This window comes from Elephas maximus, chromosome 9 (assembly GCF_024166365.1).
Source record: "Elephas maximus indicus isolate mEleMax1 chromosome 9, mEleMax1 primary haplotype, whole genome shotgun sequence".
NCBI lineage: Eukaryota > Metazoa > Chordata > Mammalia > Proboscidea > Elephantidae > Elephas > Elephas maximus.
In genome coordinates this window covers 101,130,125-101,145,857 of record NC_064827.1, presented here as the reverse complement: position 1 = coordinate 101,145,857, position 15,733 = coordinate 101,130,125, and the positions used below count along the sequence as shown (strand labels likewise).

The following is a 15,733-nucleotide window of genomic DNA, read 5'->3' as shown; positions in this document are numbered from 1 at the left end:
AATGGTTAAGACCTCAACTACTAGCCAAAAGGTTGGCAGTTTGAACCCACCCAGAGGCTTCTCGGAAAACAGGCCTAGCGATCTGCTTCTGAAAAATCAGCCATTGAAAACCTTACAAACACGGCTCTTCTCTGACACACATGGGGTAGTCAGGAGTTAGGATTGCCTGGAAGGCAACTAAAAACATCACCTCTTGCTGTAAACCCATTGCCCATCTCCTTCAAGGTCAGTCCTAAGTGTTGCTTTTCTTTAGTGATCCCCCAGCCAGATGTGAGCTGTTCTTTGATCCACAACGGTAACCTCTTTGTACTTCTCAAATGGCACCTGTCATGATCTGTCTTTTATTATAACTGTTTTATCTTTGTCTTATTCCTTACTCATTGAGACAAGGATAGCATCTTCAACTCCCTTCTGTAACCATGCAGCATCTTACCTGTGTGTGTCTGATAGATCGATCAAACTATGATGCAATGGTAAGCGCACAGAATTTGAAGTCAGTACGGCTGAGTTCTGGCTCTGTTTTTTATTAGCTGTGAGGCTTTCGGTAAGTCACTTAACTTCGCTTGTAAAATAAGGATACTGCTACCTGATGGAGCATCAAAGGAGGTGATGTGAAAGCGCTGTGTAACTCTGCAAAGAATGTTAGTTCTTTGCGTTACAGAGACCAAATGCAGTTTTGCTACGCAAATCTTGATCTGCCAGGACCATCACCACTTCACTAAGTGGAAGTGCAACCTCGATTTGCTGGGAACCCGGGCCACCTGGTCCCACAGTCCTTTCCCACTCCTGAGCCCTCTGTGGTCCGCGATGCAGGTGATCTCTCTGAATTGAGGAAGAATGGCCCACGGTCTTATTAGCTCGAGATACCCCAGGAAGGGCCGCTCTGGACAAGCCCTTCTCTTCCCCGTAGCTCCGAAGACCGCGGCGCCACCGCCTACGTAAAACGTTTGGACCCTGCCCGGCCCCCGTAGCTCCCCTGCCAGCAGGTGGTTCTGGACGTCTCCCCCAACTCTGAGTGCTCACGTCACCGGCGAACCTCTGCCCACGCGCCAGCGCCGCAACCAACCGCGAAAATAAACAAACCCCCGCGCGCGGCGGCTGGCGCGCCAGGCCCCGCCCCCGCTCCCGCCCCGCGGCTCTCACGCCGCCCCCTCCGCCGGGACTTTCCTCCCGCCCCCCGCTGGCAGCCGCGCTCTCCCCGCCCCTCACCGCAGCCAGCAGCCGCGCTCACCGCCGTCGCCGCGGTCCGCCCAGCCGGCCTGGCCCCGGCGCCCGCGAACCCGTTAGTGCCCGGCGTCCTGCCCGCGCGGCCGACGCGCGATCCCCGCGCGGCGCGAGCCCGCCCCCTCCCCTCTCGACACTTGACCCAGCCTAGTCCCAACGCCCGTGCGGCCGCCCGGAGAGCCGCGGGAGCGGCGGTGGCGGCGGGGGGAGGAGGGAGAGGTGGGCCGTACCGGCGGCAGGGGAGGCCCGGTGAGTACCAGGAGGGCGGGCCCGCCCCGCGGGTGCCCGCGCTGGCGCCCCTCAGGCGGTTGTGGCGCCTCGGCCGCGCTCCCTCCGCGCCGCGGGCTCGGCGGTTAGGGGCCTGGCCTCAGGCGACGGGCACTGCCGGCCGGAGCCGCTGGGTAGAGGGCGCGGGAGGGCCGCTCTCGGGGAAGGGTCCCGACGCTCGGCGGAGGGCTCGGGGGCGGCGGGGTGGGACCTGCGCCCGGCCCCAGGCCTTGGCTCCCGGGCTGTGGCCGCGACTCCGGAGGCCCCGCGGGGACCAGGGCCGCCCAAGTGACAGGTGCCACCGTCCCCTCCCCGCCGTCCGCATCCGCAGTTTAGCTCTGCGAGGGCCGCCGCCTCCCGCGCTCCCTCCCGGGCCGCCGGGCGCTCGGAAATTTCTGGAGCGACGACCTGACTCGCTGTTTTTTCCCTTTCAGGTTTTGAAGCCGCTTTTCTGCCGGAGTTACTAGGTCTCACCCAGTCCTGTTTCTTTCTCTGTGTACTTTGTGCGAATAAGTTTTGGAGCATCGGTTAACCGCTTATGGGTGAAATTTGGCTTTCACTCATGAATGAGGTATAGTGTATTACTTTTTGAGTATCGCGCTCCCACCTTCCCTGCCATGTATTGAAAAGTAAGCGAGCAAGATTTTTTACTTATTTTTTTCTGTTAGTGTTTGGAAAAAGTAGCTTTTGAGACTTTTTGTTAGATCCTTAACGTTTAAGTAAATGTTAAATAGTAATGGCAAAAATGGTTTATTAAAATCGTCTGATGGCCTTCTTTCCCAGGCCCTTATACGTTTTTTTCATTCTCACTTTAGCCAGGTTTTACAATTGAGTAGGTGCTACAGGTTTTCGTTACAAGCACTAATGAAAGATCATCTTTCTTACGTGGAAAAGTCATTGAATCATCTCTATATAAATGTGTTTCTGATTTTAACCTGTATTATCAGTTCGAAAAATGGACGTGAAGTTACATTTTGAGAAACTTTATGGCAGACTGAAATACTAAAAATCTTTAATCTGTAGAAATCCTAGGTTTTTTCTCAACAAGTGTTTAACGCTGTAGTTGGTATGAATCAAATTCTAATTAATGGAAAGGATTTTTAAAATGCTGTAAATGGTTATAACAAATTTATTTGTAAGATACCAACCTAGTAGCTTCAACTCTCTGGAGTAAAAGCAAGAGCAGAGAAGGAAATGAAAAGAACACTGAGCAAATGAAAATAGATGTGGAGACTCAGGAGAATCCTTTAGTCCTCAATCAGTACCTGCTTGTGTTTTTTGGTTAGATGTCTCAGCCTACAGATATTAAAAAATGGATATTAGGGGCTGTAAATTGGAGAGAGGAGGCAGTACCTAACTGTGAGGAAAATGGAATTTAGGGCATACCCGTTAGTTTGCAGTAAACGTGTACTAGGCAAAGTTTTGATACACGCTTGGCACTGGTGGTTGTGAAACTTGGTGGTTGTAAACTTTAACTTTTAAGAAATCAAAGTGAACAGTACTGTTTACTTGAGTTATTTGGGGAACAGAGCATGAAATAGTATAATTTTAAATTTTTATCAGGTGTTAAATTACTGATATTCAGTGTCATTTCATTTTTAGGGCACTTTTTCACTTTTAAAAATTTCACATGTCAACGAGGCCATGTTAATTGGTATCTATAGAGAGATAGGACATATAATTAGCTAGCTAGCTGTATAGCTGCTGCCTAGCCAACTCCAACTCATGGCAGCCCCATGTACAGCAGGATGAAGATGAAGTGTACAATCGCCAGCATGTTCCAGTCCATCGTTGCAGCTGTTGTGCCAATCCACCTCACCAGGGGTCTCCCACGTCCCCTCGCTGGCTCTCTGCTTCACCAAACCTAATGTCTTCGATTGATCTGTCCTTTAAAAAAAAAAAAGTTTTTTTTTGAGTATGATGTGTCCAAAGGAAGTGAACCAGACAACGTTCTGTTGTGATCCTAGGTTTCCATTTGCGCTAATTTTTGGAAGTAGCTCACCAGGCCTTTCTTCCTAGCCTGTCTTAGCCTGGAAGCTCCGCTGAAACTTGTCCATCATGGGTAACCCTGCCGGTATTTGAAATACCAGTGGCATAGCTTCCAGCATCATATCAATACACAAACCACCACAGTATGGCAGACTGACACGTGGGTGGTAGAATTGGCATCTATATTGCATTTATTTTTTTAAAGTATGCTAACTGGTGTTAATGGGAGATGACTATCATTCATTTTATAAAAAGTGATGTATATGGTTGCTCTTGAATTTGAAGTGCCCTAATTCTGGTCCCCAGTGGGTTAAGAGGTACGACTCTAACCAAAAGGTCAGCAGTTCAAATCCACTAGCCACTCCTTGGAAACCCTATGGGGCGGTTTTACTCTGTCCTGTAGTGTCACTATGAATCAGAATCAACTCGACGGCAACGAATTTGGTTTGGGACTGAGATATGGGAGAAAGACGTGGCAGCCTGCTTCCGTAAAGATTTACAGCCTTGGAAACCATATGGGGCAGTTCTGCTCTGTCCTGTAGGGTTGCCATGAGTCAGAATTGACTTGACAGCAGTGGGTTTGGTTTTTTCAGACTGAGACATGGCTGGTTATGGCTACATCTTTCCTAGCCCCTGTGAGGTCATAGGCTAGAGGAATAATGAGGTCATAATGGCAGTGGTCCTTAGAACCTTGATAGAGCACAAGCAGCACAGGAATACCAGCCATTTAGAAATCCTGCTGCTTGCAGTGTAGGCTGTTCATGTATTAGAAATAGTTTACTTAAGCATCCGATGTATTCTAGTTCTTTCTTTGCTTGTTTTCTCTGTATATATATATATATTTAATTTTGTTTTGTTTTTGTGTTTGTTGAGACTATGCACAGCACAACATAATGACAATTCAACAGTTTCTTCATGTATAATTTAGTGGCACTGATTACATTTTTCAAGTTGTGCAGCCATTCTCACCCTCCTTTTCTGAGTTGTTCCTTCCTTACTAACATAAATTCACTGCCCCCTAAGGTTCCTATCTAATCTTTTGAGTTGCTGTCAGTTTGATCCCATAGAGAGAGTTCTTAAAAAAGCATAATGTTTAAGGCAGATTTGTTTTACTAGTTGAGCTAAACTGTTGTTTGGTTTTAAGAAGATACCAGGATATTTTTGGTTTAAGGTTTAAAGATTATCTCAGGGCAGTAGTTTCAGGGGTTCAACCACCCTCTATAGCTCCAGAATCTTTTGAGTCCATGAGAATTTTAAATTATGTTCTGCAATTTACCCCTTTTGATCAAGATTCTTGTGTGTGGAATGTTTTTTCAAAATGTGCAGTATTGGTAGCCAGGCACCATCCAGTTCTTCTGGTCTTCATGGCACAGGAGGCAGTTGTTAATGGAGGCAATTAGTCACACATTCCATATCCTCCTTGTAGCCCTGACTCTCCTTTCTCTGTTGTTCCAGGTGAATAGAGACCAATTTTTGTGCCTTAGATGGCTACTTGCAAACTTTTAAAATCTCAGGCACTTATGCAACAAACTAGGAAGTAGAACAGAAGCACTAAATAATTCATTAGTCCTGTGAACTGGAATGTCCCGTGAAACCATGACCCTAACCCTCCAAACTATGGAACCAAATCCCATAAGGTGTTTGGTTGTACATAAGCAGCCTCAGCAGCTACTCTTTTTTGTTTGTTTGTTTTTGTTGTAAATATATCTATCACACAACTTTTGCCAGTACAACTTTTTATAGGTGTCCAACTTACTGATAGCAATTACTTTAGTTGCCTGTACAACCATACCCTTAATCAATACAATTTTTCTGTTGCTGTTAATGCCACCTTTTCCTCATCCCTACCACCTCTGTGGTCTTTGATGAAGATCAGAGACCACGGGACCACAACTTTCATTATGCATTACACCTCAACATAAAGAAAAAAGAAATTCTCACAACTGGACCAGCAAAACATCATGATAAACAGAGGAAAGGTTGAAGTTGTCAAGGATTTCATTCTACTTAGATCCACAATCAACACCCATGGAAGCAACAGTCAGGAAATCAAAAGACACATTACGTTGGGCAAACCTGCTACAGAAGACCTCTTTAAAGTGTTTAAAAAAAAAAGAGCAACGATGTCACCTCGAAGATGAAGGTGCACCTGACCCAAACCATGATGTTTTCAGTCGCCTCATATGCATGTGAAAGCTGGACAATGAATAACGAAGACCAAAGAAGAATTGATGCCTTCAAATTGTGGTGTTGGCGAAGAATATTGAATATACCATGGACTGCCAAAAGAAGAAACAAATCTGTCTTGGAAGAGGTACAACAGGAAAGCACCTTAGAAGCTAGAATGGTGAGACTGTGTCACACATACTTTGGGCACATTATCAGGAGGAGTCAGTCCCTGGAGAAAGACATCATGCCTGGTAAAGTAGAGGGTCAGCAAAAAAGAGGAAGACAAGGAGATGGATTGATACAGTGGCTGCAACAGTGGGCTCAAGCATAACAATGATTGTGAGTATGGCTCAGGACTGGGCAGTGTTTTGTTCTGTTGTACGTAGGGTCACTGTGAGTCGGAACTGACTGGTCAGCATCTAACACCACCACCACCCCTGGTAACCAGTAATAAACTTCGGTCTCTATACATTTGCCTTTCCTTGTTTCTTATATAACCGAGGTCATGCGATGTTTATCCTTTTGTGATTGGTTTATTTTGCTCAGCATAATGTGTTAAAGCTCCATTCATACTGTAGCATGTATCAAGACTTCATTTCTCTTATTGGCTGAGTAGTATTTTATGTATATACCATATTTTGTTCATCCATTCATCTGTTGATGGACATTTTGGTTGTTTCTACCTTTTGGCTATGGCGAATAGTGCTGCAGTGAACATTGGTGTACAAGTCTCTTTTCGAGTCTCTGCTTTCAAGTCTGTACCTAGGAGTGGAATTGGTGGATCATATAGTAGTTCTACTTTTAGTTTTTTTGAGGAACCACTACACTGTTTTCCACAACACCTGTACCATTTTGCATTCCCACCAGCAATGGATAGGGGTTCCAGTTTGCCCACATCCTTACCAAAATTTGTTCTTTTTTTTTTTTAAAATCTTAGCCATCCTAGTGGGAGTGAAATGATATCTCATTATGGTTTTGATTTGCATCTCTCTGATAGCTAATGATAAAAAAAATGATGATGCTGAGCATCTTTTCCTGTGTTTGGTGGCCATTTCAACGTCCTCTTTGGTGAAATGTGTGTTCACGTTCCTTGCCCATTTTATGATTGAGTTATTTATCTTTTTGTTTTTAAGTTGTCAAAGTTATATGTATTTTTTTATTATCAGATCGTTGTCAGATATATGGATTCCGAAGATATTTTCCCAGTGGGTAGCTTGTCTTTTCACTTTTTTGGTTAAGTCTTTTGATGAACAAAAAGTTTTAAGTTTTTATGAGATCCCATTTACTTATTTTATCTTTTGCTGTTTGTGTATGTGTCATTATATTAGATAATTCACTGTTGAAAGCTAGGCTTGACAGCATTGTTGCTGCTTGTTCTTCTTAGAGTTTTATGGTTTAAGTTTGTACGTTTAGGTCCTGAATCCATTCCGAATTTGTTTTTGTGTATGCTGTGAGGCGTGGATCTTGTTTCATTTTTCTGCATGTGGAAATCCAATTTTCCCAGCACCATTTATTGAAGAGACTTTTCTTTCCCCCCTTTAATAGATGTAACACCCTTGTCAAAAGTCACATGACCTTAGATGGGTGGATTTATTTCTGGATTCTCAATTCTATTCCATTGGTGTATATGCCCATTGTTATACCAGTACTAGGCTGTTTTGATTACTGTAGCTGTATAGTGTGTTTTAAAATCACGAAGTGTGAGTCCTCCTACTTTGTTCTTCTCTTTCAACAGTGTTTTAGCTATTTGGATCCTCTTGCCATTCCTATAAAGCTGAGAATCGGTTTTTCCATTTCTGTAAAGAAGGCTGTTGGAATTTTGGTTGGGATTGTGTTGAATCTATAGACTACTTTGGGTAGTATCGATATTTTAAGAATACTGAATTCTCCAGTCCATGAACATGGAACATCTTTCCATTTGTTTAAGTCTTCCTTAATCTCTTTCTGTAAGTTTTATAGTGTTTTGTGTATGTCCTTTATGTCACTGCTTGGATTTATTTTCAGGTATTTTATTCTCTTAGATCCTAGTGTAAATGGAATTGTTTACCTAATTTCTCTTTCAGATTCTTCATTGCTGTTGTGTAGAAACCCAGTTGATTTTTGTTTTTCAGCCTTGTACCCTGCAACTTTGTTAAATTCCTGTATTAACTTTGGAAGTTTTCTTCTAGACTCTTTGGGATGTTCTTTATGTAAGATTATATCATCGGCAAATACAGATAATTTTACTTCTTTTTTTTTTTTTTCCCTCCCAATCTGGACATCCTTTATTTCTTTTTCTCTGGCTAGGGTTTCTAGTACAATTTTAACTATAAGTGGTAAGAGCAGGCACCCTTGTCCCCAGTTTCAGGGGGAAAGCTCTGTCTTTCTCCATTAAATATAATGTTGGCTGTTGGCTTTTCATATATGTCCTGAATCATATTGAGGAATTTCCCTTCTATTACAGTCTTCTGTAGGATTTTCATCAAGAAAAGGTGTTGGATTTTATGACATGGTTTTTCTGCATCCGTAGGGGTGACAATGTGGTTCTTTTTTTTTGTTCTATTGATGTGGTATATTACATTGATTGATTTTCTAATGTTGAACCATCCCTGTGTTCCTGGCATAAATTCCCATTGGTCATGGTGTATGACTCTTTTAATATGCTGTTGGATTCTGTTCACTTGTATTTTGTTGAGGATTTTTTCATTTTGGTATCTATAGTTTCATTTTCTTGTGGATGTCTTTTTCTGGCTCTGGTGTCAGGGTTGTGTTTGTGTCATAGAATGAGTTAGGGAATATACCTTCTGTCTTTGTTTTTTGGGAGAGTTTAAACAGGGTTGATGTCAATTTTTCACTAAATGTTTGGTACAATTCCCTAGTGAAGGCATCTGGTTCACGACTTTTTTGGGGGTGGGGGGAGAGTTATTGATCACTGATTTGATCTCTTCATTTGTCACGGGTCTGTCGAGATTTTCTGTTCCCTCTTGAGTCAGCTTGGGTAGGGTGTGTGCTTCTAAGAATTTGTCCATTTCATCTAGGTTGATGTCCAGTTTGTTACCATATAGTTGTTCATAATGCTCTTTGTTCCTATCATGTCAGTCGTAATGTCCCTTCTTTCATTTTTTAATTTTGGTTATTTGCATCTTTGCTTTGTCAATCTAGCTAAAGGCTTGGCAATTTCATTGATCTGTTCAAAGAATCAACTTCTGGTTTTACTGATTGTATTGTTTTTCTGTTTTCAGTTTTATTTATTTCTGCTCCGATCTTTGTTATTTTAGGTTTAGGCTTAGTTTGCTCTTCTCTTTCTAGTTCCTGGACTTGTCAAGTTAAGCTGTTAATTCGAGATCTTTCTTCTTGTTTTATTTATGGATTTATTGCTGTTTCCCTCTGAGTACTGCCTTTGATGCATTCCATAAGTTTTAGTATGTTGTGCTTTCCTTTTCATTTGACTCTTAAGAAATTTGTGATTTCTCTTTTGATTTCTTCCTTGACCCATTGGTAGTTTAATAGTGTGTTGTTGAATTTCCATATGTTTGTGTATTTCCCAGTTTTTTTTTTTTTTTTTTTTCCTGTTACTGATTTCTAGCTTCACTCCATTGTGGTCAGAGAAAATATTTTGTATGATTTCAGTCTTTTTAAATTTATCAAGACTTGCCTTGTGACCTAAAATTGGTCTATCCTGGGGAATGATCCATGTGTACTGGAGTAGAATGTATATTATGTTGTTTTGGGGTGAAATGTTTTATATATGTTAAGTCTGGTTGGTTTATAGTGTCATTCAGGTCCCGTTCCCTTGTTGATCTTTCCTAGATGTTCTGTCCAGTATTAAAAGTGGTATATTGAAGTTTCCAACCATTGTTTTAGGGTAATCTATTTTTCACTTCAGCGCTCTCAGTATTTGCTTTCTGTATTTAGGTGCCCTGACGTTGGGTGCGTCTATATTTATGATTGTTAAATCTTCTTCATTAACTAAATCTTCTTCGTTAACTGACTCTTTTATCATTGTGTAATGTCAGTCTTTATGTCTTCTGACAGATTTTGTTTTAAAGTCTACTTTGATATTAAAATTGTCGCTTGAGCTCTTTTGGTTATTATTTACATGAAATATTTTTTACGTTCTTTTACTATCAGCTTATTAGTGTCCTTGGTTTAAAGTGTGTCTCTTGTAAACAGCATGTAGGTGAATCATGGTTTTGTTTTTTTTTTAATCCATTCTGCCACTTTCTGCCTTTTGATTGGAACATTTAGTCCATTTACGTTCTTTTACATTCCTTGTAATTACTGTTAGGAAATGACTTCTTCCATTTTATTTGTTTTTTGTGTGTCTTAAGCCTTCTTTTTCTTTGTTGTTGAGTACTAGTTGCTTTTGTCTTTTGTTACTTCATTGTAGTGAGGCTTTTTGGTTCCCTTCTCTTTTCCTTTGTGTATGGGTTTTATGTATTAGTGGTTACCATGAATATTATACTTAAGAGCTTGTATTAATAAAAATTTAAAACATAACTTCAGTAACATGCAGGAAATTCTTTATACCGTTCCTCTCCCATCCTTTTGTTATTGTTTATTAATCGCGTCTTTATATTTCATGTGCCATATAAGCTAATTTTTTTTTTTTTAATAATTTTTATTGTGCTTTAAGTGAAAGTTTACAAATCAGGTCAGTCTCTCACACAAAAACCCATATACACCTCGCTACACACTCCCAGTTACTCTCCCCCTAATGAGACAGCCCGCTCTCTCCCTCCACTCTCTCTTTTCCTGTCCATTTTGCCATCTTCTAACCCCCTCCACCCTCTCATTTCCCCTCCAGGCAGGAGATACCAACATAGTCTCAAGTGTCCACCTGATCCAAGAAGCTCACTCCTCACCAGCATCCCTCTCTAACCCATTGTCCAGTCCAATCCATGTCTGAAGAGTTGGCTTTGAGAATGGTTCCTGTCTTGGGCCAACAGACGGTGTGGAGGCCATGACCACTGGGGTGCTTCTAGTCTCAGTCAGACCATTAAGTCTGGTCTTAGGAGAATTTGGAATCTGCACCCCACTGCTCTCCTGCTCCCTCAGGGGTTCTCTGTTATATTCCCTGTCAGGGCAGTCATCAGTTGTAGCCGGGCACCATCTAGTTCTTCTGGTCTCAGGATGATGTAGTCTGTGGTTCATGTGGCCCTTTCTGTCTCTTGGGCTCGTAATCACCTTGTGTCCTTGGTGTTCTTCATTCTCCTTTGATCCAGGTGGGTTGAGACCAGTTGATGCATCTTAGATGGCTGCTTGCTAGTGTTTAAGACCCCAGATGCCACTCTTCAAAGAGGGATACAGAATGTTTTCTTAATAGATTTTATTATGCCAATTGACTTATATGTCCCCTGAGACCATGGTCCTCAGACCGCTGCCCCTGCTATGCTGGCCATCGAAGCATTCAGTTTGTTCACGAAACTTCTTTGCTTTTGGTTTAGTCCAGTTGTGCTGACCTCCCATGTATTGTGTGCTGTCTTTCCCTTCACCTAAAGTAGTTCCTATCTACTATCTAATTAGTGAATGCCCCTCTCCCACCGTTCTCCCTCCCCCCGCCTCATAACCACAAAAGCATGTTTTCTTCTCAGTTTAAACTATTTCTCAACTTCTTAATAATAGTAGTACAATATTTGTCCTTTTGATTTTTTAAAATTTCACTCAGCATGATGCCTTCCAGGTTCCTCCATGTTATGAAATGTTTCATAGATTCCTTACTGTTCTTTATCGATGCATAGTATTCCATTGTGTGAATATACCAAAATTTATTAATCCATTCATCTGTTGATGGGCACTTTGGTTGCTTCCATCTTTTTGCTGTTGTAAACAGTGTTGCAGTAAACATGGGTGTGCATATATCTGTTCATGTAAAGGCTCTTATTTCTCTAGGATATATTCCAAGGAGTGGGATTGCTGGATCGTATGGTAGTTCTATTTCTAGCTTTTTAAGGAAGCACCAAATCAATTTCCAAAGTGGTTGTACCGTTTTATATTCCCACCAGCAGTGTATAAGTGTTCCAGTCTCTCCACAGCCTCTCCAGTATTGTATTTATTATTTTGTGTTTTTTGGATTAATGCCAGCCTTGTTGGAGTGAGATGAAATCTCATTGTAGTTTTGATCTGCATTTCTCTGATGGCTAACGATCGTGAGCATTTCCTCATATATCTGTTAGCTACCTGAATGGCTTCTTTAGTGAAGTGTCTATTCATATTTTTTGCCCGTAATACCTAATTTTATCCTTGCCGTTCATATATTTGTTATTAAAAACATAAAGGACAAAACATTTAGAATTATCAAGCATTAATACTTGCTCTTATTTGTTCATGCATTTCCCTTTCTTAGGGATCTTTCTTTTTATATATAGCTTTGAATTACTTTCTGTTGTCTTTCCCTTCCATCTACAGAACTCCCTTTAGTATTTCTTTTGTAAGGCTGGTCTAGTGGATATGAACTCTCTCAGCTTTTGTTCATCTAGAAATGTTTTAATTTTACTCTTATTCTTAAATGTTTTGCTGGGTATAGTATTCCTGGCTGAGTTTTATTCTTTCAGCACTTTAATAAATATATCATTCCGTTGCCTTGTGGCCTCCAATGTTTCCAAGGAAAAATTGGCAGTTAATCTTATTGGGGATCTTTTGTATGTGACTGTTTGCTTCTCGCTCAGTGCTTTCAGGATTCTCTCTTTATCTTTAGTTTTTGAGAGCCTAACTATGAAGTGTCTTGGTGTAGATCACTTTGGTTGGGATTCTTTGAGCTTCTTGGATTTACGGATTCATGTCTTTCCTTAAATTAGGGGGATTATGTGTCATTATTTTTTCAGATATCCCTTCTGTCCCTTTCTCTCATTTTTTTCTGGAATTCCTGTAATGTGTATATTAAGTCTCTTGTTGTCCCGTAATTCCATTAAACTGAGCTTAGCCTTCTTGTTACTCTTCATGTCTATAATTTTAACTATTTTATTCTCTAATTCACTTATTATTTCTTCTGCCTGACTAACTCTGGTGTAAGTCCTTCTGTTGTGTTTCTCATTTCAGTTATTGTCCCTTTCAGTTGCAGTATCTTTTTTTAGATCCTCTTTTTGTTTGTGCATTGTTTTCTTTATTTCTGTTAGCTCTTTGTCTATGTTTCCCTTTAGTCCTTTAACTGTTTAAGTTGTATTACATTCTTCATTTTTTTCATTATTTGGTCACTTGGATGGGCCGTTGTTTCTCTGTTCTTTGTGTGTCTTGTGAATATTTTGTTGGGGCATTGGAAGTTTATAGGGTGTTAACTTTCTCAGTTTCCGCTAGTGTTTGGTGTTCTTGCCTGCTCTACTTTCTGTTAGAAACTCTTAGGTGGGCAGAGCATTTGGCTTTCGCTTACAGTTTCCGTTCCCTCTCTATGATAGCTCCTTCTCCCTGCCTGGTTTAACTGGGATTCGAAAGTTTCCAGATCTCGTTTGTCAACTTTCAGTCTCTCCCCAAAACACCAGAGAACACGCTGAGGTCAGTTTGTCCACCAGCAGGTTCTGCCACTCAGGTGGAATACCTTGTACAAATCAGTCTGTCCACCAGGGAGCACAGTCCCCTCTCTCTGGTTATTACCCCCTTCCCTTGGGTCTTTTTGCAGTCACGTTTTTAGTTGGAAGCTCCACACCCAGCAAGCCCCCTTCAGGGCTGCGTGTCAGCCTCCGATTTGGGAAAAGATATCTTTCCTTGCCCTGTGGGGGCCTAGGTAGCGTACCTCCTGACTCCACTGTAGGAAACCTCCCGCAGGAGTTCGTATCAGTCCAGCAGCCAGCATTTACTGGTTGGGGGAGGGGTAGTCACATTCTGAATGGACCCCCAGGAAGGTCTGCCGTATTGCCCAGTAGTATGTTGGCTGTCTGTGTAGCCTCCACTCAAGGTGCCTGCTTCCTAAAATACAGGAGCCCCAGTCAGCAGTCCTCAGCACTGACTGAAAGAGGAAGCCAACAGATTCAAATTGATCCCCAGGGAGGTCTTTCCTATTGATTTTAGAGGCCTGAACTATGCGGTGCACAGGGAGGCAGGCAGAGTACTGACCATGGGAGCAGACTCGACTGTGGGGGCCTTCTGTAGTAGTTTGCAACAGCCTGGAAACCAACAGTTACCAAGTGTGGGGGTGTCGTGCTCTGACCAGATCCCCGTGGAGGTCTGCCTTGTTGCTATCAGAATCCCCTTGGTAGATTGTTGGCTGTGAGTACAGCCTCCACTCAAGATTTCTGCTTCCTACACACAGCAGCCTCAGTCAGCAGACCTCAGTGCCAGCTGGAGGTGGGGGCAGACTAACCCTAATTGGCCCCCAGGGAGGTTTGTCCTGCTGGTGTCAGATGCCAGAGCTATGGGGTGTGGAGGCAGGCAGGTAGAGTGCTGACTACAGGAGCAGACTCCACTGCAGGGCCTTTCTGTAGCAATTTATATCAGGTGTCTTAGTTATCTAGTGTTGCTGTAACAGGAATACCACAAGTGAACCGTTTTAACAAAGAGAAACTTATTCTCTTACCATGTAGGAGGCTGCATTCAGGGCGACAGCTCCAGGGGAAGGCTTTCTATCCCTTGTCAGCTCTGGGGAAAGGTCATTGTCATTGGTCTTCCCCTCGTTGAGGAGCTTCTCAGCACAGGGATCCGAGGTCCAACAGTTCCAGGTCCACTCTACTCTGCTTTTTGGTGTTAGGAGGTCTCTCTCCTTTCTGCTCAGTTCTCTCCTATTTCAAAAGAGGTTGACACAACATGAAACCTAAACCTGTAGATTGAGTCCTGCCTTGTTGACATTACTGCCTCTAATCCTGCCTCATTAACATCATAGAGGTAGGATTTACAACCCATAGGAAAACCACATCAGATCACAAATGGTGGACAGCCACACAATACTGGGAATCATGGCCTAGCCAGGTTCACACATTTTGAGGGGACACAATTCAATCCATAACATCAGGCTTGCAGGTGACACTGTTCAGGTGGGGGAGGGGCTGTCACATTCTATATGAACCTCCAGGGGGGTCTGCCTTGTGGTCAGAGCCCTCTGTGTTGTATGTTGGCCCTGGGTATAGCTTTCACTAAAGATGCCTGCTTCTTAGCACACAGCAGCCCCAGTCAGCAGTCCTCAGCACCAACTGAAAGGGAGAACAGACCTGAATTGACTTCTTAGAAAGTCTGTCCTGTTGGTTTCAGAGGCCTAAGACATGGGGTGTGCAGGGAAGCTGGTAGAGTCTTTGGGAGCAGACTGCACAGCTCAGGCCTTCTGTAGCAATTTGCAGTAGGCTTGCAGCTAACAGTGTCTGGGTAGGGGAGGTGCTTGTGCACACCAAATGGACCCCTGGGGAGGTCCGCCTTGTTGATTTCAGAGTGAAAGCTTGGGGTCCTGTCTCTTTGTACAGGCAGGGGCTATGGCAGTTAGGGAAGCAGGCTCTTTTTCTGGGGCTTCTACCCAGTTCACAGCACATAGCTGGGTGAGGGGTAGGGGTGGTGGAAGAAGTGATTTTCCTACCTTATGTGACTCGTTGATTTGATCTTGCCTATATACAGTTTCCCACTGCTTTCCTCTGCTCCCCAATTCAGAATCTTTCAAATACACTGTTTCCTCCTTGTATTGTATTTGTGGGGGAGGGTCTGAATGATGGTTTGTTTATGCCTCTATCTTCGTAGAATTCTGTCCCCATTTTCTTTAATGACTACTGTAAAACCAAATATGTTTCCTAAACTAAACTAGTTGCGATGGTAAGTAAGTAGAATGCACTTACCATAATGAAATATTTTTGAAACAGCTTTGTAGATTAATCATTGTTAATGCATATTTGCATCATGCAAATTGTAGATTTCTATAGTACACTGCTCTTTGACTGTTCATCCTATTTGTTGAGCACATCTTTAAATGCGTAAATACTGTGTACTTGGAGAGTGTAAACAGCATTAAAAAAAAAAAAAAAAATTCAATACATTTATCATCTGTGCCAGGTCCTGTGGTATTTGTTAGGGACAGAAAGATTTGTCCTTCAGGAACTTGAAATTACGACTGTAGGGAACTAGGTACAACAATAAACAGACAGTTTTAATGGAGTCGTTACAATAAAAGAAATTAATATAAAGCACAGAAATGCTACAG

At 42.4% G+C, this 15,733-nt stretch overlaps 1 protein-coding gene and 1 long non-coding RNA gene across 6 annotated transcripts in view; one reads left to right on the top strand and one right to left on the bottom strand.

Moving 5' to 3' along the window:
- LOC126083068 (uncharacterized) overlaps window positions 1-1,055 on the bottom strand; it is a 35,249-nt gene extending 34,194 nt beyond the window's left edge. For both annotated transcript variants that reach the window (XR_007518719.1, XR_007518718.1), the window contains exon 1: window positions 434-1,055. This is a non-coding gene — a long non-coding RNA (uncharacterized LOC126083068). The remainder of the gene's footprint in view (window positions 1-433) is intronic.
- Window positions 1,056-1,234: 179 nt separating this feature from the next.
- Window positions 1,235-15,733, top strand: part of GKAP1 (G kinase anchoring protein 1) — a 90,692-nt gene continuing 76,193 nt past the window's right edge. For 2 of the 4 annotated variants that reach the window (XM_049895746.1, XM_049895742.1), the window contains exons 1-2: window positions 1,235-1,473; window positions 1,926-2,062. The gene's annotated coding sequence lies outside the window, so the exon portion shown is untranslated. Of the gene's footprint in view, window positions 1,474-1,670; window positions 1,787-1,925; window positions 2,121-15,733 lie in introns of those variants that run through there. The other 2 variants (XM_049895745.1, XM_049895743.1) reach the window with 2 other exon arrangements.